Source organism: Peromyscus maniculatus, chromosome X (genome assembly GCF_049852395.1).
Source record: "Peromyscus maniculatus bairdii isolate BWxNUB_F1_BW_parent chromosome X, HU_Pman_BW_mat_3.1, whole genome shotgun sequence".
NCBI lineage: Eukaryota > Metazoa > Chordata > Mammalia > Rodentia > Cricetidae > Peromyscus > Peromyscus maniculatus.
Genome location: NC_134875.1, coordinates 138,232,734 through 138,259,941, shown reverse-complemented (window position 1 = coordinate 138,259,941; position 27,208 = coordinate 138,232,734). Strand labels below are relative to the sequence as shown.

Below are 27,208 nucleotides of genomic sequence, written 5' to 3'. Positions count from 1 at the left end.
TAAAAACTTGTTAAACCCATTTATACAATTTCTTTCTGTCACTTGCTTATCATAAGCATCATCCCTCTTGTAATCTGTCACTCCTTTTACTTCTTATCCCTTTTTTTGTTTGTTTGTTTGTTTTTGTTTTTCCAGAGCTGAGGCCCGAACCCAGGGCCTTGCACTTGCTAGGCAAGCGCTCTACCACTGAGCTAAATCCCCAACCCCCCTTTTACTTCTCCTTATCCCTTTCAGTCTTAAAATAATTCTCTGTGACAAAAGGACAAACAATTCATAGACTGGAAGGTGGGGAACAAGCTTTCCTGTGCTGTCGATTGGTTTATACATGTGTCTCTGTGTAGCTTTTCTACTCCTGCTTTGTTTACTCGGTCTGAAAATATCACCAAAACATGTCCTTTCTGCTACCATATTATTACTAGTTTTGTATTCCTTGGATTGGGGGGACTATCCTTTCTACTCATTTGAACCATGGTCAGAGAGGTAGCACTAGTTTTTTTTTTTTTTTAATATTGAAAAGGAAAGGAAAACATCTGGATTAAAAATAAAGGAATGAGGTAATGTATAGAAAAATTATGTTTACTTCTGAGAATTAGCATGAAAATGACTCATTTAAGTCAATGCACATGAAACTGATGCACAGTAAATGCTCAATAAATGCTGAATATTATTACTTGGATAGTGATTCTGATTATACAAATGACAGTCCTATTAAAGAACGTAGGTGCAGCTCATGCTGAGTGATTCGGGGGGAGTTTAATATGGTAAACTACTTACAGAGTTTCAAGTAGGGGATAGGTAAATCATCATATGGATGGTGTCCTGGCTGGTTTTGTGTGTCAACTTGACACAAGCTAGAATCATCAGAGAAGAAAGAGCTTCAGTTGACAAATTGCCTCCATGAGATCCAGCTGCAAGCATTTTCTCAATTAGTGATCAATGAGGGAGGGCCCAGCCCACTGTGGGTGGTGCCTTCCTTGGGCTGGTGGTCCTGGGTTCTATAAGGAAGTAGTCTGAGCAAGCCATGAGGAACAACCCAGTAAACAGCTCCCTTCCATGGCCTCTGCATCAGCTCCTGCCTCCAGGATCCCACCCTGCTTGAGTTCCTGTCCTGACTTCCATCAGTGATGAACAGCAATGTGGAAGTGTAAGCCAAATAAACCCTTTCCTCACTAACTTGCTTTTTGGTTATGGTGTTTTGTTGCAGTGATAGAAACCCTAACTAAGACAGATAATATCATTTCCTAAGCGTAATAATATCAAGTGATATTATTATTCTTAGCCCTGATAGGGTACACATAGAGAATGATGCCTAGAAAACTCAGATTTAACACCTACATCTATTAGTGTCCATTGGACAGAGTTATGATCTTTGAATAAATGTAGCAATCCAGTTTTTCACTTGGAGAATAAATACTTCATCCCTTCTCCTTCAGGATTCCTGATGGTATTTCTGATTGGCTAAACGCCAACCAAGGCTACAGAAGCGAGCCTTTTCATGATACATATGCTAGCCTGCAGGGTCACAGCCCAGCAGATGATCTGAAGGATGAAGTGGAAGATGTTGACAGTCATGACTCTATGTATAGAAGAGAATTTGTGAAGTATTTGTGGTATGAACAAATCACTTGCGGGTGCCCTTAAAGATTTCTTTGGGGAGGTATATATGTTGGTCTACAACTAAATCCATTCACCACATCGGTGACTTTTTCATCACTGTGCCATACCTAACAGAAACAGTTGATTTATGTTCATGGTTTCAGAGTACAGCTCATGGGAAAGGAGGCTTGATGACAAGAACAGTTCAGATCCTGGTCGCTGGAGTGTGTGGTAGAGCATCATGTGATAGCAGGATAAGGAAGCAAAGAGGCCAGGATTCGAAATATTCCTGGGCTCTCAAGACTCTTCAGAGCAACTACTGGTGCCCTACTTTTACCAGCAAGGCCCTACCCAGGGCTCCTACAGATTCTTCCAACATCGCTTGTAGATAGGGAACAAGTATTCAGACATAATCCTTAGGGGAACATTTCAGACCCAGACTATAGCATCTACTTTGTTTCAGGGTTAAATTAAGGCTTTACAGAAGCCGCTCTGGTGAAGGCTTCCCTCTATTTTTATCACGCATAGACTTGGCTTTCTTTCTGGCATTACGAGGTACTCGTGGTTAGATACATTATAAAGAAAGCGCTTTGGCTTATCGTTGTGAGGGTTCGAGGCCATCACTGGCATATGTGTGTCTGTGATGAACACTCCATAGAAAGTGGACTCACAATGACAGTAATGTATGCATGCGGGGTGGGAAGCATCACACAGAAAGACGGGAAGCCAGAGCAAGGAGAAGGAACCAGGCTTCTTTTTAATCGCTGTTGAGAATATTTCGGCTCCATGAGAGCTACTTCAATTCCAAGAGCTATGTCTCCCCGGACCTAATCAACTTTCACTAGGCCCTACATCATAAAGGTCCTACCACCTCTTAACATCACCATGGTGACCAAGCTTTAAAGACATGGTGCTCAGGGGACACATTTATACCATATGTAGACCATAGATGCTCTGAAGAATGGACTCCTGTCCATTCCTGCTTACTTGTTTGTTTTATCAGACAGGGTCTCATTCTGGTTTCCAGGGTGGCCTGGAACTTACTGTGTAGGCCACATTGGCCTAAACTTGTGGCAAACTACCTTTTCCAGCTTCCTGAGTCTTGAGATGGCAGGCATGAGTGACCAAAAAGTAGTTTTAGACATAGGCATTTAGCAATTGATATAATAGAAAATATTTCAAGGAGAAAAAAAAGGAAAAGCAATAATGCAGACAAAGGAATAAATTGTGGCAGTGTCGAGTCATTTAGGGAATGTTTATTTGTCAGATAGGGTCTTTTCCAGACTGACATCCCTGCGGCACAAGATGAAGCCATTAGATGGGTCTGGTGTATGTGTTAATTACTTTTCTGCTTTCTGTGTCCAAACTCTTGACAAGAAGGAAAGAAGGGTGTATGGCCCAGGGGCATGCCCGCCACCACAGCAGGGATGGCTTGGCTTCAGGAGTAGGAGGCAGGCTGATAACATTGCATCGGCAGTCAGGAAGCAAAGACTGAACAGTAGGCCTGGCTATAAAACCTCACCCCATCCCGCTATGGTGCTCGCTTCCTCCAGCAAGGTTCCATCTCCAGAAGGCTCCACAACCTTCCAAAATAGCATCATTACAAGCACATGGAGGGCATTTCACATCCAACCTATATCCGTCCATGTTAGGCTTTTTTCGTGCCTATATATAGATTCTTCAGCTATAGGTTATACAGTTGAGTATGCAACATGTTAAGGTATATAAATGAAAATATGTTGCACTTGCTAATCTTCATGATTTTCCTGCACACATTGTGGCTTCTGCAATGTAGCCATATTAATATATAAAAATCTAAGTCATTCCTTTCTATACAGCCGTTCAGCTATGCTCTAATTTTATCTATTTTCCTGCCATAGATTTTAGTTCCCAAATTTACTGTTGCAGATAGGCCACTTAAGATTTCAAAGACGTGCACTAATCAATTTTAAAACTACAAATTAAGACAAAAGTGAGATATCACCTCACACCTATTAAAATAGCTTTTAGGAACATAAAATAGATACCAAATGTTGGTAAAGATATAGGGGAAAGGGAACTTTGATGCACTAATGATGGAAGAGTAAACTAGGATAGCTATCATGGAAACAGTGTTCAGATTCCTTAAAGAATTTCATAGAGAGCCATATATTATGGTATGTAAGTATGAGATAAAGTCCATGGGATATAGTACCTGTCACACATTTGTCAAATGGATCGATTAAACTTTCCATCATCACAGCTAAAGTTCTAGAAGCTGTCATAGTAATTTGGAGAAAACTACCATTGATTTTCTTATATTGTAATTTGGTTTTAAAAGTAGGGATTCCTGGTGATACACATAGTAATTCTTAGTTAACTAGACCATGGGGCTGATAGAACGTTCCATTTATTTGCTACTGTAGATGAAAAATTATAGGAAATGACAAAATCTTACATTTAATACTATGTTTACATACTCTCACTAGTGGTTTACATTAATTAAACCCTGAATGTTGACTATGACCTTATGAAATATATGCTATTATTATTATCATTTTGTACATGGGAAATGAAGGCATAAAGCAAGTCATGAACTTGTGCATACAATTATATTTTAACCACTTTACTCAAAGCAAACCTTCCTACTTTTACATCATTGGTTAGTGTTAGACTAGGATTCAAATCAGGTTTCTCATGTCTTTTTGTTGTATAAGGATATATTTGGCCTATCCAATCTCTCTCTCTCTCTCTCTCTTTTTTTTTTTTTTGTTTTGTTTTTTTGAGACAGGGTTTCTCTGCGTAGCTTTGCGCCTTTCCTGGAGCTCACTTGGTAGCCCAGGCTGGCCTCGAACTCACAGAGATCCGCCTGGCTCTGCCTCCTGAGTGCTGGGATTAAAGGCATGTGCCACCACCGCCCGGCCCTATCCAATCTCTTTTACTGTGTTAGTTGCTTTACCTTATGAGTTTATTTTCATAGTTGTTATATAGAAAAGTACATTTAAATGAAACATCATAGGGCTATATTATAAAAGAAAACTTTTCACAATGGAATACTTCACAGCTGATTAGCTCATTCGGATTAGCTCATTGGGATCAGTGTAGAAGCTGCTAAATCTCTTTAACATTTGCTTTAACATTGAGAATGGGCCTTCTATGCCTGGTCTAGAAATCTATTCACTGTTCCCAGTCTCCATCAGTCTTGACTGGAAGAAGTAGCAGCAGGACTCACAAGAATACATTTTCATTTGTTGTTCTTTTCCTACAACACAGAAGCAGACGGAGCTTGTAGTGGTACCTACCAAGCTTACGGACATTCAGCTGTGCCATTTAGGACTAGGAGTGGGACCTACTAAGCTTGCAGACATAGTCAGGCTGTGACATTGGTGAACTTACTCTGACGGTGGTATAATGGAGGGAAAAGTAGATTTCTAGTTTAATGGCAATAAGCTCAGAACAGAGCCACCTTCCTTGCCCTGTTTGAAGCTACTGGCCCGCAATGAAAACACTCATTCTGCTCTAGAGAAAACAAAGGACACAGTAAGCATTTTGGACAAAAAGGATGTCTGTGTGTCTAGTATAAGGAAGGAGAATAGGGACAAGTAGTGTAGGGTGCATCAATGGGTCTGAGAGTGACATTAGCCAGAGCGTTGGGCTGTAGTCATGACTGTTCTCAAATGAAAAATGAGCAAGTTGCCCCTCAGTGGACTATGGGAAATGTTGGTAATGATAATGCTGGTGGTGTATATTTGCTAGTGGAAGGTTGAATTTTTAGAGGAGTTAGTGAATATTGGTGTCCTAATTGTTGAGGTTTTTATAAGTACTGGATCTTTATAGCTTAGGTCAAACTAGATCTCACTATATAAGGCAAGCTGGCCTCAAATTTGCCAGCCTCTTGCCTCAACTTACCGAGTGCTGAAATGGCAGGTGTATGTCACTGTGATCAGCATTACTGTAATAACCTTAAGTGGAGTGGCTGTTTGCCCTGGACTTAGATAGTGATCCCTTATTTAGTTCTCTCTTAAATTCACAGGAAAATAAAGAGGATTTGTTTATTTTTGTGGGGATGACTAGGAATCAAACCTGGATCCTTTGGGAGAACAGCCAGTGCTCTTAATCTCTGAGCCACCTCTGCAGCCACAGAAAGACTTTTTTCTTTTAACAGCTAACAAAAGTGAAAATAGTGTTCATTCTGAGTGAAAGAATAGAATTCTATTTGTGTTTTTGCTTTATCCCTTTCCCTATTGTTTTTTTTTTTTTTCGGTTTTTCGAGACAGGGTTTCTCTGTGCAGCTTTGCGCCTTTCCTGGAGCTCACTTGGTAGTCTAGGCTGGCCTCGAACTCACAGAGATCCGCCTGGCTCTGCCTCCCGAGTGCTGGGATTAAAGGCGTGCGCCACCAACGCCCGGCCCCTTTCCCTATTGTTATCATTCTGTCCTAAAAATAGATTTTGAACTGTTTATTTGATTTTCTTAATTTTAATCTCCATGTTATTAACTGCAAGTAGAAATATACTGCCTAGAGGAGAGAAAAGAAACCTGTCTTTGACATAGTTCTTGGTTGCTGTGATGCCAAAGGCTTTGAGTTCACTCCTGTGTATGTGTTGTATCAAAAGCTGTATTAGATAGAGTTCTGTAGCAGTAGTGTGTATATATATGCACATACATATATTATACGTATGTGTATATATGAATATAATGTATAGTATATATTATGTAAGTAGATTGCCTCACATGATAGGTCGGGCACGCTGTCTGCATACTGTGGAGGGAAATAGCTTTCGCTGTAAGTCTTGGAAGCTCCCTGGAAAGGTGTTGGAGATCAGTCCCAGTCGGCAGGTCAGAGAAGCTGTGCTCCCATAGCAGCAGAAGATGGCAGTAGTAGTTAGTTTCAGGCATTCATAAAGAGGAAGAGGAATTGTCCGAAAAGCAACAGTTTTTCCGGCAGACTTTTCATTGAGGTGGCTCTTCCCCGCACAGGTAGCCTTCCCAGAAATGCCCTCACAGAGTCTCATAGGTTGAGTCTAAGTCCTCTTAAAGGAACAGTGAGGACCAACAATCACAAAAGGGGAGTGCAACAAGTAATTAAAGCTGAGTTATGATAGTCATGCTAAATGTAGTGGTTTGATAGTCATAGAAACTTGTATTGTCTGAGTTTCTAGGAAGAAAAATATATGGAATGATTTGTTTACATATATATTAAAATACCCATGCAATATATTGCTTTATTATATATGTATATGTTATCTATATGATGAGAGAGACACCTGAACCATAGGAAATGATCATTTTTAGTATATATTTTTATTGAAAATATTTTTTCATGTAATATATTCTGATGATGGTTTCTTCTCCCCCAGCTCTTTCCAGATCCTCCCCACTCCCCACCCACCTAACTCCATGCCCCCTTTTCTCTCTCTCTTTAGAAAACAGTCAAAACAAACAAACCATAATGAAAAAATGTAGAAAAAGGCATAAGAAACAAACACATGCATGCAAACCATAAAAACACAAAATTGTAAACCATAATATACAAACAAAAAAACCAGTAAGGTTAAAAAAAAATACCCAATCAAAGCAATGAGACAAAAAGTCTACAAAAAGTACCATGGAGTTTGTTTTGGGTTGGCCATCTATCTATGCTGGGCATGGGGCCTGCCCTAAAGTATGGTTAATATACCCAGTGAGACTCCGTTGAAGAGAAGTCATTTTTTCTTTACAAGCAGAGGTCAGTTAGTTTTGCTGGATGTAGTATCCTAGATTGGCTATTATTGGAACACATCATTCTGTGTTCTCATGACTTTCAGGGTTTGTTTGTTTGTTTGTTTGTTTGTTTTTGAGAAATTTGCTGTAATTTTGAGGAGTTTGCCTTTATGTATGACTTTGCACTTCCCTCTTGTTCTGTCAGTGTTTTTTTCTTTGTTTTATGTATTTAATGTTTTGATTATAATATTGGGTGGAAAGGTTGTTTTCTGGTCTTGTGTGGTGTTCTAAATGCCTCCTGAGTTTGGATTATTACCTCTTTCTTTATATTTGGGATGTTTTGTGCTTCATTTAATTGAATATAATTTTTTTATGCCTTTAGTTTGATGTTCTTCCATTTCCAAGATTGGTAAATTTGATCTTTTAATGGTGTCCTACAGAATTCATATGTTCTGTTCATATTTGTTTTGTCTTTGTCAGTATCAGAATGTTCTAATTCATATATATATATATATATAGTTTGTATGTTTGTTTTGTTTTGTTTTTTGAGACAGGGTTTCTCTGTGTAGCTCTGAGTCTTTCCTGGAACTCACTTGGTAGCCCAGGCTGGCCTCGATCTCACTGAGATCCACCTGCCTCTGCCTCCCGAGTGCTGGGATTAAAGGCGAGCACCACTGCCGCCCAGCTAATTCATGTATCTTGTCCTCCATTTCTGATACTTTGTTTTTTGCTTGAACCATTCGATTGGTAAAGTTTTCTGCTGAGTTTTTTTTTTTAATTAGACTTACTGAGTTTTGCATTTTTAAATTTAAAATTGTATTGTTTTAGTTATTTATTGATATTGGTATTGATCATGTTTCATATCTTGTATTGATTTTCTAAAGTCAGTTGTTAATTTGTATTCTCTTTGAATTTTTTAGGAGTTTATTTGTATCCTCTTGACTTTATCAAGCCTTCCTAATCATTCTTTTAAATTCTTTGAGATTTCATTGTATTTGGGAGCCACTAACATAGAATTGGTATTTTTCAGGAGTGTATGTTGTACAGCCTTGATTTTTTGTTGTTGTTGTTATATTAGTGCATTGGGATTTACACATATGTGGGTTTTCTTTGCTTGGAGTTTTAAATTAGCTGTATTCTTTCCTTTGAAGTATTTACAATATTTGAGTGGTATGGGGTTATGGTCGAGTAAAATGTTCAGAAGTTTGGCATTTAATCCATATTCATGGTACCTGGTGTATTACTCTCAGAGAGTAGAATTAACTATAGGAGAATCCCTACTACTGAATAGGCCCACCATGCAAATATACTAGCCAATACACTGCAATGCTTCTCTTAACTTCAATAGCTGTGGGAGCAGAAATAATTAAGGGTAGAATTTTATACTAGGATATATAAATTACTAAGATAGAGAGTGAAGGGCCAGCAAGTTGGTACAGTGCGTGAGGTGCTTGATGATCTGAGTTTAATCATTGAAATGGGCATAAAGGTGGAAGGAGGGAACTGACTTCGTAAAGATGCCCTCTGATCTCCATGTGTGTACTGTGGCATGTGCACCCTCCCCACATATCACTTCACATATCATCGTAATCATCATCATCATCTAAATACTAATATTAATTATTATTATTATTATTTAAAATGTTAGGAGCCAAACAGAAGTACACAGGGTAAGGATAAGAATTAATATTATAACAGCTGTGAAAAAAACTAATGTAGGAAGAGTACCTGGTGGTACGGGAAATTTGTGGTACTGTTAAGGCCCATAGCTTTTAGGGATTATTGAAGCTATGGAACATTATAGTTGAGAAGTAGAGAGGAGGAGAGTAGATGTGGTGGTTGGAATGCAAATGGCCCCAGTAGGCTCCTAGGGAGTGGCACTGATAGGAGGTGTGGCCTTGTTGGTGTAGGCATGGCTTGGGGTGGGTTTGGGGGTTCAGAAGCCCAAGCCAGGCCCAGCGGCACTCTCTTTTCCTGCACCTGCAGATCCCAATGTAGAACTGTTGGCTCCTTCTCCAGCACCATGTCTGCCTGCCTGCGTGCCGCCATGATTATAATGGGCTAAACCCTGAATTTGTAAGCAAGCCCAGTTAAATGTTTCCCTTCATAAGAGTTGCTGTGGGCGTGGGGTCTCTTCACAGCAGTAGAAAGACAGGAGGGAAGAGAGAAAAAGAGGTGGGAATGGGAGGGGAGAATGGGTGTAGAATAGTAGATACTGCACAGTAGACTGGGTGGAGAGATACAGAGCACCATGATAAAACTTAGCCTGGTGATATACAGACCACTATGAGATAGTGATGAAAGAATGAAATTAAAAAGAAAAACTATTCTAAGTGATAAAACATTAACATGAAAAATAAGACAGAGTATAACAAAACACAATGATCGCATAAGTCGATATTGTTTCCTGGAATGCGTTTCAAATTCTTTCCCTCCCTGTGATGTTTCATGCAGAAAATTGCGCTGAGGAGCAAGGTGCAATTTGTAATTGCGATCCAAACCTGTGAGATCAGATTTGGGTTACTTATTGCCCCGCGGGAGTTGAGATGGTTAGCTTTTGGGTTGAGTTTTTGGCACAGCTGTGTGAGGTTGAGCCGTGTGGTTCTCAAGCCCCTGATGATGCTCTGTCTGGATCTGTGCTGTGTTAGGAAGCGGAGCGTGAAAACCCTAACTGACCTCAGCGGCAAGCTTAGCAGCAAGTCTCCATAGGTCTTGCAATATCTCTCTTCGGCCACAGCTTCCACAGCCAGGGTGGATTTCTCCACTTCCTTCCCGTGGAAGTGGGTGGGGCTCTTTTTTACTTATATTTTGGATCTGTAGGAAATCGGCCCTTGGCGTCCTATGGTGCCTTTTTGTGTGATGGGGCTTGTGACCTTGACCGGGTGGTATCCACTGATCTCAGGCAAGGCCCTTTCGGAGCTTCAAGAATATCAGCTCCCAGGCTTTACTGTTAGTTTATTCTTTGCTCGTTCAGCTAACTGTTCTTGAAGGACCAGTGTTTTTGAGGAGAAGCACTTCCATGGGTCTTCTCTGACCTCAGTGGGGTCACTTGGTGCTGACTTGCAGCCGCTCACACCCGCTTCCCCATGGAGATCTCTCAGTAGATAATTTTAAGAAAAAAAAATTGAATTTACAAAAAGATTGATGATGTAGTTTATGCCTGCTCCACTACAGTCTCCACTGTCATTTACATCTTGCATTACTGTGTAGTATGGGTTACAAATACTGAACCAATACAACGATACCAGTATTGATGCAGCATTATTAACTAAACCACTTGTATAAATCTGTAAGTACTGATAAACACATAGTATTGGGTATTAACCATTCTAGCATCTTCCAGAACACCCTCAGATTTGTTTTCCCCTCTTTAGTTTCTCTTCTTCTTCAACAGATGGCGACATTAATCATTTTACTGTCTAGTATGAAATTGGACCATTTTGATAGGACAAGTCATGCTGCCTATCAGAAAGTCCATATAATATACAGTATGTGTGTGTATATCTGTGCTGTATATATAGCTTAAGATACAAGGTTGAGAAATGAGAAAAAGGTTGAGAAATGAGGAAAATGGAGAGAGAAAGGGGTGTATGTCATGTATATACACATATAATTACATATACAATCTGTAGACCTGTATTTAGGAAGAATTCTCTTACAGCCATGCATATGATAAGAATTGTGGGCTTGACTGTCTTTTTCGTTCGCTACCTTAGAAAAATAGCGTAACACTTGCTCTTGATATATTTTTTTTTTCACTTTTCCGTTTTCGTTATTCTTAGGATGGCCTAGAGTCTTGAGGTAGCAGGGAAAGAGGTCAGTGGTAGACTGAGGGAGTCGAGTAGGTCAAGAGGTAGGGTAGGGAGGAGAGATGGCCTGAGGATGGCGGATGTAGGTTTTAGGTTGTCTTATAATCACTTGGTGTTCCGAAGCAGGCAAAGCAGGCCCCTTTTGTAGTTAGGTAGTCACTTAGGGGCCTTCATGGAATGGAGGCCCAGGAGGCCTCTAGCTTCTCCTGTATGTACGGGGGTTTTCAAGATAGAAAGAAGGAGCCCTCCAAGACTGGAGGGGCCTACCACAGCCTGCAGTCCCCTCCTCCCTCCAATTATCTTCTACCTTTACCACTCCAGTCATGGCCTTTGATCTTAGATGGTTGCTCAGCTGAGACAATGATCTCTTCCCCAGCCAAGGTTGTTTTTAGCAGCCCCGGGCTACCCTGAACTTCCAGTGCATTTTCTTTTTCCTCCTTCTTTAATGTCAGCTCAAACTGGAATGTACTGGGTGTGCCAGCTAATCCCTTGCTCCTCCAGGAGTAGCTGCTAAGGGCTCTGATGAACGGTGCTGGAGTGTTGGTCCTAGTTATCTTCCAATATGTCCAAGATATCTGGGCGTCTGCATGGGTGAGATCTTCCCACATCTCCCATCACATGTGTACGATGTATGTGTGAAAGCCACATGAGATTTCTCCATGGAGACAATAGGCTTGTTGCACTGGTTAGTTCCTTATCTTTCTGCTGGATGAATGCTGGGGTCTGTAGAGTGTGCTACAGTCTGGGTGATCTGGATGTGGTCTACATGGCTGTCCAGCAAGAGAAGCCCTAAGCTGGTCATTTTCTTGGTCTCCATCATGGTCTTTATGTCACCCAGGAAAGTCATGTGCTTTAATATGTCCATGGCCAGTACCATAGCAATGGATGTCCATCTTGTGTAGGCTCTGCTGCTCTTGTGGTCTCTGCTTCTGGTACTTGTTGAGGTTGTGGATGATATCACAGTTCTCTTCCTGCAGCAATTTGAAGTCCATAGTCAGCTGGTGATTCTCCAGTACTGATTTGTCATAGGTAAGATCTTGCTCTTTATATTTTTCATCTTTATTTTTAATTATGTGTGTGGGTATTTTGCCTGCACGTATGTCTGCACCATGTGTGTGCCTGGTGCCTTCAGAGGGCAAAAGAGGGCATTGGATTCCTGGAACTGGAGTTACAGATGGTTGTGAGCCACCATGTAGATGTTGGGAATTGAACCCATGTCCTCTGGAAGAACAACCAGTACTCGTAACTGCTGAACCATCTCTGTAGTGATATATTGTTTATCATCTAGAAAATAAAGCTTACCTGAAGATCGGAGGACAGAGCCAGCCACAGAGTTAGCCACAGAGGTCAGGCAGTGGTGGCACACACCTTTAATCTTAGCACTCGGGAGGCAGAGGCAGAGATCTGTCTGGATTTCTGTGAGTTGAAGACTACACTGGGCTACACGAGATTAATCCAGTTTAAAATAGAAACAGAGCCATGCATTGGTGGCACACACCTTTAATTCCAGCACTTGGGATCACATATCTTTAATCCCAGCACTAGGAAGGTTGAAACAGGAAGTGATGTGGCTGGGCAGAGACAGGAATATAAGGCGGGAGGAGACAGGAACTCAGCGCTCTTTCAGGCTGAGGAGTCTGTGAGGTAAGAGGTGGTGGCTGTGACTTGCTCTGCTTCTCTGATCTTTCAGCTTTCACCCTGATATCTGGCTTCGGGTTTTTATTTTAAGACCATTTAGGATTCGTGCAACACATCTCTCCAGCCCTCTTAGTGTTTTAAAGACAGTTAAACAGCTTCTCACCGAACTTCAGTGATTTGAGCAGGGGCTCTCACAGCCTTTGTTCTAACATTAGCCTTTGTTTGCTATGTGTTTTGGTCATTTCTGGAAACTGATCTTGCTTTGATTCTATATTCTTAGAGAATGAAAAGAAATAACTCATCAGCATCATAAGCATTAATAATATACAGCTTGCATGGCAGTTAATCTTGTAACTGCAATGGAAAAATTAGTGCTAAATTGTGTAAATGTGACCACATCTTGGTAGACAGTCTATTTTATATATAGCTCTGTCCCTGGAGATGGTCTGCTACATTTCTCTTGGAGATTGTATCTTTATTAAATCCATGGTTGATATTTTGCAATTTTTTTTTGTTTAAGAGTGAGTACTAAGAGCATCTAGGTATGAAATGTACTGCTTTCCCAGCAGATTGCTCATTGACTATCAATTTTTAAGGCTATTGGGTTATTTTGATTGACATTCATCTGTTGTACTTTCTTTTTGGGCACAGTCTGTCATTCTAGAATTCTACATGTACTAAATAAAAGGGATTTCTAAAGTAGAATCAATTTTTTCTTTAATTTTGAGAATTTTATGCATGTTTATGACAAAATGTGATCATATCCACCCTCTTTTCCTCCCTCCAACCTCCCCTATCTCCAGGCCCCATTCCTTGTAAGGATGTGGCCACTGGTAGATTTCCCAGGTTCCAGTGGATGGCTCCACATATGTATATGGACAGCACTAACTGGACTTAGGGAATTAAAAAAACAAAAAGACATGAAGTCCCTTACAAAAGAATGAGTTCCAGTCCACCCCACCCCCAGCAACTGTCCATTGCCAATAGCCCTTCAGTAAGGAATGGGGCCTGGAGGTCCTCTACTCACTATATTCACAATTTTTGCCTCGTTTGAGCTTGGGTAGCCCGTGGGCAGGTGAGCACAGTTGCTGTGCGTTCATGATTGCCCAAAGACAGCATTTCACTTCACTCTTCCTTGTCCTCTGGCTCTTGCATTCTTTCTGCTTCCTCTTCTGGGATGTTCCCTAAGGCTTCTTGGCTTGGGGCTAATTAGATGTCTGGTTTAGGACTGACCTCAGTCTTTTAGCACTGTAAATAGAATTTTAAAGATGATTGAAATCTACACATTTTCAGCTGAAGGCCCTATTTAAAAGGATATAAATAAAGCTTCCTAAGGAGACAATAATACGCAGATCAGAAACCCTGTGAATGGTAGTATAGAGCATGTTAAGGATTTTGGTCTTTTAAAGTATTATGCTATATCATTGTGGGGCATGTGTAGAATAGGACTGAGATAAAGAGAGAGACAGAGACAGAGAGAGACAGAGAGAAAGAGTAATAATTGCGGGGTGTTTAGGATTGATTGCCAAAGTGAAAAAGTAGGGTCTAAACTATGGTAATAGACACCAATGGAAGATACAAATGAAGCAAGATGGTGTCAACAAAGTTGAGTAGTTGATTGGTTGTGGGCAAGGAGGAAGTGAAGGTGAGGCCTAGGTTTTTGTCTTGGACAATGGAGTAGAATGATACAAGGTGCCAAATGAAGAAGAACTTTAGTATATGGTTACAGTATCTGGTTGCAGACATTTTGTCCCAGAGTATATATAATACAGTGTGCTGGAATGTTAAGTTATGTCAATGGTATAGCCTATGTTAATAAATATATGGATTAGTATTTCACTTTATTAAACACATTTACTCTATTCCAGAAATACAAGGCTTTCTCTGCCTCATATCTCTTATTTGTAAACGTAACTGAGCTCCAGCCCCACTGAATCAGTCACCATTCCAAGAACACAGGGTGCTTTTCCATGGCACAGCACCATTGTAAATATTGTTTCTTTTGTCCCTAATACCTCCTTTCTGGAGTCAGACTATGTAGGTTAGTGTGGTTTGCCAACATTTTATTTTAGTAAAGAGAAAGTGAGAGTACAGGAACACACACAGCTGTATACTGCATTTCCTAAACCGAGGATGCATCTAAATGGAACCATATGGTAGGTACTCATTTATGTGTAGCTTTTTTTGCTCAAGTTTATATGATTTATTGATGCTGTTGTATGTAGCAGTGGTTTGCTTCTTTTATATTGATTTATGATATTGCATTGTATTTATTTTTATATTATCATAAATTTCCATTGTATATCTGTAACATAATTTAGTTGTTATTGTATATTTCATGCATATGTGAACTATTTGCAGTCTTGGTTATTAATGATACTGTGGGATTTTATATTTTAACAGATAGTTTTTTTGTTGCATGCACACTTATTTCTCTTGGGTGTATATAAAAGAATTGAATGATGCTACAAGTTACACGTTTAGTCAGCGCTTGCACATACATCTCTCATGTGGCTTTACTGATGAGTGAAAAATGATTTCTCTCATTTGCATTTTTGTAAGTTAAATGGCAGAGATTGCAGAATTGAGTTTCATCTCTGTAAATACAAAGTTTTGAACTATTGTTTAATAGCTGAGTAGGTAAGGTAGATATCTTCTAATGAAAGTGTGGAATCCAACATCAGATGTGCACTTGCACTTATGATCTCCCCACCTTAGCACTGAGTTTGGCCAAGTGAATACCTTGTTCAGGATAGTCCTCAACATACGCTTTTGTGGCCTTATTCAGGACATTAAGAATTGGGTTATTGAGGTCCCAAAGATCTATGCAGAGAAACATGGAGTCAAATAATAGAGCCTAGTAAAACTTTTACTTCAGAGTAGTAGTAGTCCTTAGAATAAACCTAAAGAACAGAACCCCACATGTGATTATTTAAATATGAAATATAAAATTTAAGAATGTTGTAACTTGATTATCATCAATAAAAATGTTGCAGGAAGGACCTTTATAGAATGTCTCTCATATATAAAAAATTGAGAATAATGGACTAAAACGTCATAATAGATATTTTTAGTATACTAGGAATTAGCCTGAGGCTTGCTTTCAAAAACCCATGGAGCATTTTTTAAATTACATTAATTAATTTAGTATATATCTCAAGTGTAGTTTCCTCTCCGTCCTCTCCTCCTATTCCCTCCCCCACCTTCCCTCTGCCCCCCCATCCACTCCTCCTCTGTTTCTGATCAGAAAGGGGCAGGCCTTCTATGGGTATCAACAAAGCATGGCATATCAGGTTGAGGTAGGACTAAGCTCCTCCCCTTGTATTAAGGCTGGGCAAGGTGACCCAGTATGGGGAATAGGGTCCCAAAAGCCAGTCAAAGCATTAGGGACAGCTTCTGCTCCCATGGCTCCCATCCCACAAGTAGACCAAGCTATACAGCTGCCATACATATGTAGAGGGCCTCGGTCAGTCCCATGCCAGCTCACGGTGCATTTATTTAAGAAAAAAAAATACCATCTTTTGGTAAGAGCTGTGAATTTATAATTATAATTCAGCTCATTCCCATTTCTCTTCTCCAGCTGCATTCAGTGAAAGCAGAAATCTGGCAGCCACTAGCAAGGGAAGAATAGAGCTGTCAGTTCTCTAAAGTCCCATTTCCAGAACATTGTCATTGTTTAACTCTTGTGGCAGCCTTTTGGAATGCCTCATGTGCAAATGTGTCTTCTATTGGTTCTGACTGAGATCTTCTCCATGTCCAATACTCTATACCCAGGGAAATTTGTCAGAAGAATCAGAGAAAGACCTATCATGGACACCCGAGGTGATATATTCAGCATTCAATTAAACAATAGGGTAGCACAAATACTTAACAAGATAACTTGGAGAAAGTGATGTCTACAGAAGGATTGATGAGCATGCAATGTAACTACACAACGAAAGATGGAGGCAGGCAATGGAATTTAGAAGAGTAAAACTTTTGTAAATTACTAAATTTATTTTAAACACAGTAAAAGAAACAAAGGGATTAATTAAGATGGTATGTTTCAAGATATTTAAGAGACATGAAGTCAATAATAGAACAAAAAGGCATATAATGTTAGAAATCTGATCATCCCCTCTGAAAAGGATTTTTACAAACATCAGCATACCTTATGATAAAAGTCGTGAAGAGACTAAGAATAGACGGAAGATAATTCAACACAACCAAGGCTATGTATGGCTGACCTTCCTATATAGTAATAACAGACATGCTGAGAAAGAAATCAGAAAAACCAGCCTACTTATAATTGCCTGAAGCATATGTATATAAAGCACAAAGAAAAAATAACAGCCCTTAATCAGAAATGAAAGACTTCTATAATGGAACATATAAAACCCTTCCTAATGCTGTGACCTTTTAATCCAGTTCCTCATGGTGTGGTGACCCCCGACCATAACATTATTTTTACTGATACTTCATAACTGTAATTTTCTAGTTATAAATTATAATATATGATATGTAGCATATCTGATATGCTACCCCAGGGGGGTCATGACCTTCTAGTGAAGATTGAGAATCACTGCACGAGGAAATGAATAATAATTAGCAGTATTGATACTGTGAAAATGGCTGTGCTAGCAATGCTCACCTACAGTTTCAAAGCAATCCCCTTCGAAATTCCAATGCTAGTTTTCACAGAAATAGGCAAAACAAACTTAAAATTCCCATGGAAACCAAAGGGATCCTTAACAATAAATAAATTGATCATAATGCTTGAAATATCATGATACCTTATCTCAAGTGGTACTATAACGATGAGATAATAAAACAGCTTGGGGCTGGCACAAAAACAGACATTGCCAATCAGTGGAATAGAGTACAGAGCTCAGCCATGAACTCATACCACTGTAGCCACGTGTTCGGAAGCTTGGGTTGATTCTTTTACAGGTTTATAGAGCTATAATTACTTCGTTTATATTTCTATCCATTATCCTCTTACTCTCCTTCCCCTCCCACAGAACCCCAGAATCCCCTCTTCTTTCTAACAAGTTCTCCTGCCACTTTTCGCGTGTTTTTTGTCACCCACTGCATTTGATTAGGGTTGCTTGCATGAGGTGGGTGTTATTGGAGCAAGAGCAACTTCTAGGGCTCTACCACTGAGCTATGTTACAGCAATTAAAGTTCAGGCCCAGTGAACCCTTCATTTGTGATTTCTTTTATCTCTTTGACACACTTTTGAAATATGTATTATTATGATCTCCAGGTATTATGTAGTATAATATGTTACTAATATTTTAATAATTTTTTATTTAATCAAATATAGCTATATCATTCTCCCTTATTATTATTACATGTATGTAAGTAATTAAGTATATAAATGCAACCTGCTAAGTGTGTTTAGTGTTGCTTGAACACACACACACACACACACACACGCACACGCACACGCACACGCACACGCACACGCACATGCACACGCACATGCACATGCACACACACACAACTGACCACTTGAGATTGAATAGTCATTTAGGTGCTCAACTCTGGAGAAGACTAGTTCTTCTCTGAGTAGTCTTTTTTGTTTTTTGAGATGGAGTTTCTCTGTGTAACAGCTCTGGCTGTTCTGGAAGTCGCTTTATAGGCTGGCCACGAACTCATAGAGATCCACCTGCCTCTGCCTCCCGAGTGCTGGGATTAAAGGAGTGTGCCATCACCTCCTGGCTATGAGTAGTCTTTAATTAACTGTAACTCTTTTTCTGGGGATAAAGGAACTGTGCAATTCCACCATTAACATTGGCATGTCAATTGATGTTGTCTTTGGTCAGGTCTTACTTAAGCAGACATATTGTTGAGATTTCATGGGTATAGATTCCCTGTCATATCTAGAAGGCACAATCTTGCAGCAGGCTTCCTGATCCTCTGGCTTTTACTCTTTTTCTGCACCCTCCTCCGGAATGAATTATACTGGTTTAGGAAAATGACATCAGTAGGCTCTCCTCTGAGATCTATGCCCTCAGTAGCCATGAGTGGTTGGCTGGTTTTCTAGTACTAGATATGATCCCCCACCCCCCACCCCCCACCCCCGCCATGTAGAGTGGGCAATCAGACCGCTGTTGGTAACTGTCAAGATACAAGTGCCACTTTTGCATCCCTCAGGGATGTCTTTCCAAGCTGATCATTGTTGTGGTTCATAGCTATTACAGCGGAGTAGGACTATTGATTACTTCTCCTCCCTTGACAGCTTGTGTAGCTAGTTCTCAGAGAGGATGTTACCGGGTCAGAGCCACCTAGATTGCTCCATGTCCTGTGTCCAAAGTATATGATTTCTTCAACAACAGGGACTTACCTTCAACTTCCGGGACACAACCAATGGCAATAGCAATAGTCTGTATTGTTGTGCGAGTCTCTTGAACTCCCCTGACCAACAACTTGAATGGAGGTTTCTCATGCCTGTAGTATAAGTCAAGTAATGTAACTTCATGTAAAGTCACACATATATGCATATGTACATATGTGTATGTGTATTATATGTAATTATAGGTGAATACAATATGATTTCTTAAGGCATTTCCAAACATCCTTAGTGTTATTTATTGCTCCTATCTCTCCTTCTGTATAAATCTTCCACTCTCTCCCCGATTCAAATTTCTCTGTCTTCCCATATCCTCCAGCATATCACTTGCATCCTGCAATTCCCCTCTCTAGCCCGACCCCACAGTCTCTTTTTACTTTCCTAGTTCGTACAGTTACACTAGGTTATATAAACCCTCATCTGAGGATTTGGAACCAGGAACCATGGATGAGAGAAAACTTGGCATTTGTGTTTCTCAGCCTAGGTTACCTCATTCAATATATTATTTTCTATTTCTGTACATTTACCTGAAAATTTCATGATTTCATTTTTCTCTACAGCTGAATAGCACTCCATTAGGTGTATGTACCACATTTTCATTATCTGTTCATTCAGTCGAAGGACATTAGGTTGTTTTCATTTCCAAGCTATTGTGAATGGAGTCCTTCTTGTTGGTGTATAGGAAATCTACTGATTTTTTCAAGTCGACTTTGTATCCAGCCCTTTGCTGAAATTGTTGATTATTTCTAAAAGTTTTCTGATAGAAATGTTGGGATCTATTATGTCTAATAGCATATTATTTGCAAATAGGGATAATTTGGTTCCTTTTTTCCATGTTTGTATCTCTTTAGCTTCCTTCTCCTGCCTTATTGGTCCAGCTAGTGCTCTAAGCACTCTATTGAGAAGGAGTGCGGATGGTGGCCAGCTCTGTCCCCTTCCTGACCTTAGTGGGATTGCTTCAAGCTTTTCTCCGTTTAGGATGATGTTGGCTCTGGGTTCATCATCTATAGCCTTTCTAATGTTGAAGTGTGTTCCCTCCAGTCCTAGTCCTTAGGACGTTATATCATGAAAGTATGTTTGATTTTAATCAAAGGATTTTTTAAAATCTATTGGGAGATGATCATGTGATCTTTATGTTTAAGCCCCTTTATATGATTTATTAGATTTATTGGCTTACATGAATTGAATCACCCCTGCATCTTTAGTATAAAGCCAATATGTTTGTGGCAGATGGTCTTTTTTTATATATATGTCTGTATTTGGTTTGCAAGGTTTTTTTTTTTTTTAAGGATTTTTGCATCTTGTTCATTAGAGTATTAGCCTGTCTGGAGTTTTCTCTTTTCTTGTGTCTACCTGGTTTTGGTAGTAAAGTAATAGTGGCTTCATAGAAGGAGTTCAGCAGTGCTCCTTCTGTTCCATTTTTATAAATTAATAGGCTGGAGAGATGGCTAAGCTGTTGAAGGCTAGTCTCACAACCAAAGAGAAAACTAATTTAAGAAACATTGGTGGTAGATCTTCTTTGAAAGTCTGATAGGCTTATGCTATGGATCCATCTAGGTCTGTTTTATTATTCATTTGATCCTCTTATTTGTTCTGTGTCTCTTTAGGTTGTTGAATTCTTTGTTTCTCTTTGGATGAATCTAGAAAACTTTCCCTTTCCTTTAGGTTTTCCAACTTAATGGAGTACAAGTTTTAGTGTTCCCTTGTAACATTTTGAATTGCTATAGTGTCTGTGATGGCTGTTCTTGGTTTTCAACTTAACTACACCTGGAAAGAACTAAAACCCCAAATTGGAAGGCACACCTGTGAGGGACTTTTGCTTAATTTGAAGTAAGAAGATACACTTCTTTCTAATCCTGATCTTTGAGGTAGGAAGACACGCCTTTAATTTAGCTCTTTGGAGGTGGGAAGCTCCACCTCTAATCTGGGCCACGCCTTCTGCTGGAACCCTGTGTAAGGACATGGAAGAAGGAAGCTTTTGCTCTTTGCCTTCTTGCCCTTGCCCTGCTAGCAAGTCCATTCCTTCACTGGCGTTAGAGCCTACTTCTTAGGGATTCCAGCATATACTGAAGACCGGCTGAGACATCCAGCCTTGTGGACTGAGCAACTACTGGATTTTTGAACTTTTCATTTATAGCAAGCCATTGTTGGACTAGCTGGACCACAGACTGTAAGTCATTCTAATAAATATCCCCTTCTCTCCCTCCCCCTCTCCCCCCACCTCTCTCTCTCTCTCTCTCTCTCTCTCTCTCTCTCTATATATATATATATATATATATATATATATATATATATATATATGGTGGTACCTATCATTAAATACACACACTTATATGTGTGTGTGTGTGTGTGTGTGTGTATGTATATAGTCTGTGTATGTATATAGAAACAGTGTTTCCTGTTTACATCTGATTCTGTTTCTTTAGGCGTTTCTTTTGGTTAGTTGGGGCAAAGTTTTGCCAAGTTGTTTATTTCTGCAAAAAACCCTGCTCTTTGACTTATTTTTACTGTATTGTTTTCTTTTCTTTTTCATTAGTTTTGGCTCTGGTTTTTATTATTTCTTGCCAGCTACTGGATTTGAGTTTGGTTTGTTCTTATTTTTCCAAATTCTTGAGTTATATTATTAAGTCATTTATTTGTGTCTTCTGATTTTTTTAAATGTAGTAGCTTAGAGCTATAAATTTCGCTTATAAGACAACTTTTAATGTATCCCAGAGGCTTTGGTATGTCAATTTTTTTCATTTTTCTTTAGTTCTAATACATTTTAAATTTCTTACTTGATTTATGCTTTAACTCATATGTACTGTTGTTTAATGTCAATGAATTAGTGTACATTCTAGATATTCTTTTGCTGTTTTTTAAAAAGTTTTTGCCAGATGGTGGTAGTGAATACCTTTGATTCCAGCACTCAAGAGGCAGAGGCAGGTGAATTTCTGTGAATTTGAGGCCAGCCTGTTCTACAGAGGGAGTTCCAGGACAGTCAAGGCTACACAGAGAAACCCTATCTTGAAAAAAAATAAGTTTTTGTCATTTTGGTCAGATGGGATGCATGGAGGTATTTGAATATTTTAAATTTTTTCAGTTTTGTTTTGTACCTAGATGTGGTATGTTTCAGAGAAGCTTCCATTGGCTGCTTAGTGGAATGTGTATTGTTGGGTGTTTGGGTGGAATCTCTATAGATACCTGTTAGCTCCATCTGGTGTATTATGTCATTTAATTCTGATGTTTCTCTGTTTTGTTTTGATTTTGAGAAAGTGGGGTATTGAAATCACTGCTATTATTGGGCTAATCTTTGTCTTTAGTCCTGGTAGTACACATTTTATAAAATTGGGCACACAGACTTAGGTGCATATTTGTTTAGAATTATACTGTTTGTGGTAAAATTTTCTCTTCATTGAAATAAAGTGTTCTTCTTTTTTCTTCTGATTAGTTTTAGTTTGAAGTCTATTTTGTCAGATATTAGGAGAATGACAGCTGCTTCCTTGCTGGTCTCATTTATGTTGAAATAATTTTTTCTATCCTTTTGCATTAAGGTGGTACCTATCATTAAAACTAAGATGGGTTTCTTGTCAACAACAAAAAGATGGAGCTTTGTTTCTGAATCCATTCAGTTAACTTGTGTCTTTTGATTGGAGAGTTGAGGCCATTAACATTTAATATTATTAGTGAATAGTATGTGTTGATTGTAGTCATTTTTGCCAGCCATATTTTATGACTCAGTAATTATAGCTTCATTTTCTTCTACAGTCTATAGGGGGTGTTTATTCTTCTCTTTAGTCCAAAATATTGCTTCAAGAATTCTATTTAGGAATGTTCTGCTGGATAAGAATTCTTTTAGCCTGTTTATGTAATAGAAAGATGTTCTTTTTCCTTCAAGTATGACAGATAGTTTTGCTGGGTAGGGGAGCCTAGATCGTCATCTCTGGTCTTTTTTGTTTGTTTTGCTTTTGAGACAGGCTCTCTCTGTAGCCCTGACTATCCTGGAAGTCGCTATGTAGACTGGAACTTGCCTCTCCTATCCACCTGTCTTTGCCTCTCACATTCTGGAATTAATGGCATGTGCCAGCATGTGTACCATCATATTTGGTCCTTTAGTACATGAAGTACATATGCATGCTTTTCTGTCTTTCCACATGTCTGTTGGGAAATTGGTTGCTATTCTGATGGGTTTTCCTTCATGTGACTTTTGTTTTGACATATGTTCTTATGTATCTTTCAATCTTCTTTTTTTGTCTTTTATATTTAGTGTTTTAATTATAATATACCAAGTATAGTTTCTTTTTCTGTTCTTGCCTATTTGATGTTCTGCATTGTTGTTGTATCTGTAGGGGTGTGTCTTTCTTTAGTTTGGGGGAGTTTTCATCTATGAATTGGTGAAGATCTGGTCTATGCTACTTACCTTGGATTCTTCTCCCTAATCTGTATCTATGATTCTAAGGTTTAGTCTTTTCATGGTGTCTCATAGTTCCTGCATGTTCCTTTCCTGTGTTTTAATTCTTTTTAAGATTGATTCTTATAGTTCATTGAACTGTTTGTTTGTGTCTTCTTTAAATTCCTTGTATCCTTTAATGAAGTTTATAATTCTTTTTAAGCTTTGTGTCTTTTTTTTCAAGACAGGGTTTCTCTGTGTAGTTTTGCACCTTTCCTGGAACTCTCTCTGTAGCCAGGCTGGCCTCAAACTCACAGAGATCTGCCTGGCTCTGCTTCTGCCTCCCAAGTGCTGGGATTAAAGGCATGCGCCACCACCGCCCAACAAGTTTTGTGTTTTGGGGTTCATCTAGGAGTTCTTATTAGAGAACATTTCTGTAAGACTGGTAGTTTTGGTGGGGGGGTACATACTGTCTTAGCTTTCCAAATTGTGTTTTTGCAGTAAAACCCCAGCATGTGGATGGAACTCAGATTGTCAGTGGCAAACACAATTACCCAGTGAGCTCTCTCTCTTACCCAGTTTAGGTTCTGCTTCTACAGGAGTTGTTCATGTTCTTTTTTTTTTTTCTAATTTTCTCCTACTTTCTTATTCCCCCATCCTGCCCCCCACTGTCCTCTGTTAGGTCACCATCCTGCTGAATCCTTCTAATCTGATATCTTACAGTGTATTTATGTCTACATATTCATAGAGTGGCATCAGAGCAAGAAACAAGGTATGTGTGCTGTAGGCTGGCAGAACTGTATGGAAGGCTCTACTGTAGCTCTTTGGGGCCTAGTTGATTTCTGTCACCTGCCCCAGATGCTGGATATGGAGCTATAGGATTTAGTGTTTACCCTGCTGTGTTTCAGTATTGTTTTGGTCTCATCTTTCATTGTTATGTCCTTATTTCTCCCATTTGGAATGGAATGTTTACTCTGATGTTAGAAAGACTTGCAGTTAAGAGATTGCCTGAGTTTCAGAATTCTGCACTTAAAACTTTCAAAGACTAAGTGGATGTTGGAAGTTGACCTGATTGCATTTTGCATCTGGAGGTAGTCGTGAGCCTGTGGGGACAAAGGGTAGAGGGTTATCACTTAACAGTGATGTTTGAGTATCTAGTTGACAGGAGGTAGACTTTTGGTGGTTCATATTGTTTGTCAACATTTCACGATACAGAATCACCTGGGAGACAAATCTCTGGGCATATCTGTGAGGGAGTTTCTAGATGTTTCTAGATTAATTGATGTCAGAAGCCCCACTGTAAATAGGCATCATCATTTCATGTGCTGGAATCCTGGCCTGCATTAAAAGGGTAAAGTGATCTGAGTGCTAGAATTCATCTGTTTCCTGACTGCAAATGTAGTGTGACCAGCTGCCTCACACTCTTGCCACTGTGTCTTCCCTTCCATAGAAACTGTCCTCTCAAACTGTGAGCCAAAATAAAACCCCTCCTTCCTCAAGTGACTCAAGTCAGACATTTTGTCATAACAAGAGAAGCAACTCAACACAAATCTATTGCCTACTTTTTAATTAGGTGTTCAATTTTGCTATTGAGTTTTTGTAGCTCCTTGTACATTCTGGATTAGTCCTTTGTCATATGTACATATTAAAATATTTTATCCCTTTCTGTAGGTTCTTTCTGTATTTTATTGATTGTATTATTGTTGTACAGAAGATTCTTACCTTGATGTAGTCACATTTATCTACTTTTAAACTACTGTGATTTAAGATCTTGTCAAAAACAAAACAAGACAAAAACTTAGCCCACTCTAATGTATTTTCTTCTATGGTTCTGTAAATTGTACCCTTACATTTGCAGTCCATCCATTGTAAGTTGATTTTTGTAACTGGTAAGAGATAGGAATTTAGTTTACTTCTTCTGCCTGTGGATATCCAGTTTTCATAGCACTGTTCATCTGTTTATATGCCAGGAGCATGCTGTTTTGCTTTCTATGGCTCTCTGGCATATGTTAAATCAAGCATTATGAATCTTCCAAGGTTTTTTCCTTGAAAATTGCTTTAGATATTTGGAGTCTTTTGTGCTTCCATATATAAACTTTACACTTTTCTTTTCTAGTTCTCTGAAGACTGTCATTGGTAACTTGAGAAGGAATTTGTAAATTTGTATTTTAACAATGATTTTCCCCCTAATCTACAGATGTGAGATATCTTTTCCTTTTTGTTCTTCTCAAAATGTTTATCAATGTTTTATAGATTATTTTTCTTATAGAGATCTTTCACTTCTGGCAAAATTCTGTCTTGTATCCTTGTGTAGCTATTGCAAATATAACTGCTTTTTAAGATTCTATTTCTGATAATCCTTTATTAACATATAGCAATGTAGCAAGGCGGTCATGGAGCACACTTTAATCACAACATTTGAGAAGCAGAGGCAGGATCTCTCTGCCAGCCTGTTCTACAGAGCAAGTTCCAAGACAGCCAGGACTGTTACAAAGAGAAACCCTGTCTTGAAAAAAACAGCAACAACACAATATAATAATGTAAGTGACTTTTCATTTTCATTTTTGATACTCTCACTATATAGCTCAGGCTGACCTTGAACTCACGGCAACCCAGGCAATTTGATCCATTACCTTAGGCATCACTGTGTATCTTTGTTATTTTTTGATGTTGATAAGGGCAAATTAAATACCTCACTTCAATAACCGCTAGTCTACAAAAGTACTATACAATCTTCATGACAATTACACTGCATTTTAAAATATCTACCAAATTACATATGTTTGAGCACTTTTGAGCACTTCAGAAGTGATAGTAAAGGTGAACCTTTAGTGATTTCAGACATCTGGCGCCTTTTCAGTCCTAATGCTGCTTACTTTACAGTGGCAGCATCTTCCCTATTTCTGTCCATTATTCACTTTCTTACAGTTTTCCAGAGGGCCAAGTCACCAAACAGTCACTGTCAATAATCAGTGACTGCAATCTCCACGTATTTGATGTAGTTAGGCATCACAGTCATGGAAATCAGTGGTGACCTACATTACTGGGTTTGAAGGAACATTGAAACATTGAAAAAGTGTGAGATTTATATTCTCCTGTACTTTACTTTTTTTAATGGTAATATGTATATTCCTATCTTGTCTTTTGTTTACTTATTTTGCTCTCAGCAGTGATTTCATGTGTGTATGTATGTGTGTATACACATGTATTGAATATGCCAGCAATATTTTATCATCTGCATCAAAATGATCATTAAATATAATTCATCTGCATGCCAATTAACATCATCTCATGTATCACCAGTAAAGTACATGTCAGACTTTGGCAATACTTATGGCACAGCAATTTTTTTATTCCATGATTAATTAATATAAAAATCATTTATTATATCTGCTTTGTCTTCAGCACTGTTAGTGCTAGGCATATAGTACCCAGAAGTCATCTCCCTTGTGGAGATTGGATAATGTGAGTGAAGGAAAAAAAACACATTTATAATACAATTTTCATATATGATTAGATACTGTTTTACACACACACACACACACACACACACACACACACACACACACACAATCAAGGTAGTAGGTTTAAAAGTAATGAAGATGGAGTGATCCCTTAGCTATGACGGCTGTGCAAAACTAAGATGAGGATATTCTAAGAAAGAATAGCAGATAAGAAGGCCCTGAAGTAGAAATGAAAGAGGATATGGCAAAGACCCAAGAGACCCAAGTAACTGGAACCCAGTAAATTAAGAAACATGTTGTTAGGAGGAGTTGATTTTG

General features: G+C 39.0%; 1 protein-coding gene across 2 annotated transcripts in view; it reads left to right on the top strand.

Annotated features, from left to right (window-relative positions):
* The window catches only part of Klf8 (KLF transcription factor 8), a 162,686-nt gene that overhangs the window by 46,769 nt on the left and 88,709 nt on the right, over positions 1-27,208 (top strand). The window lies entirely within an intron of this gene.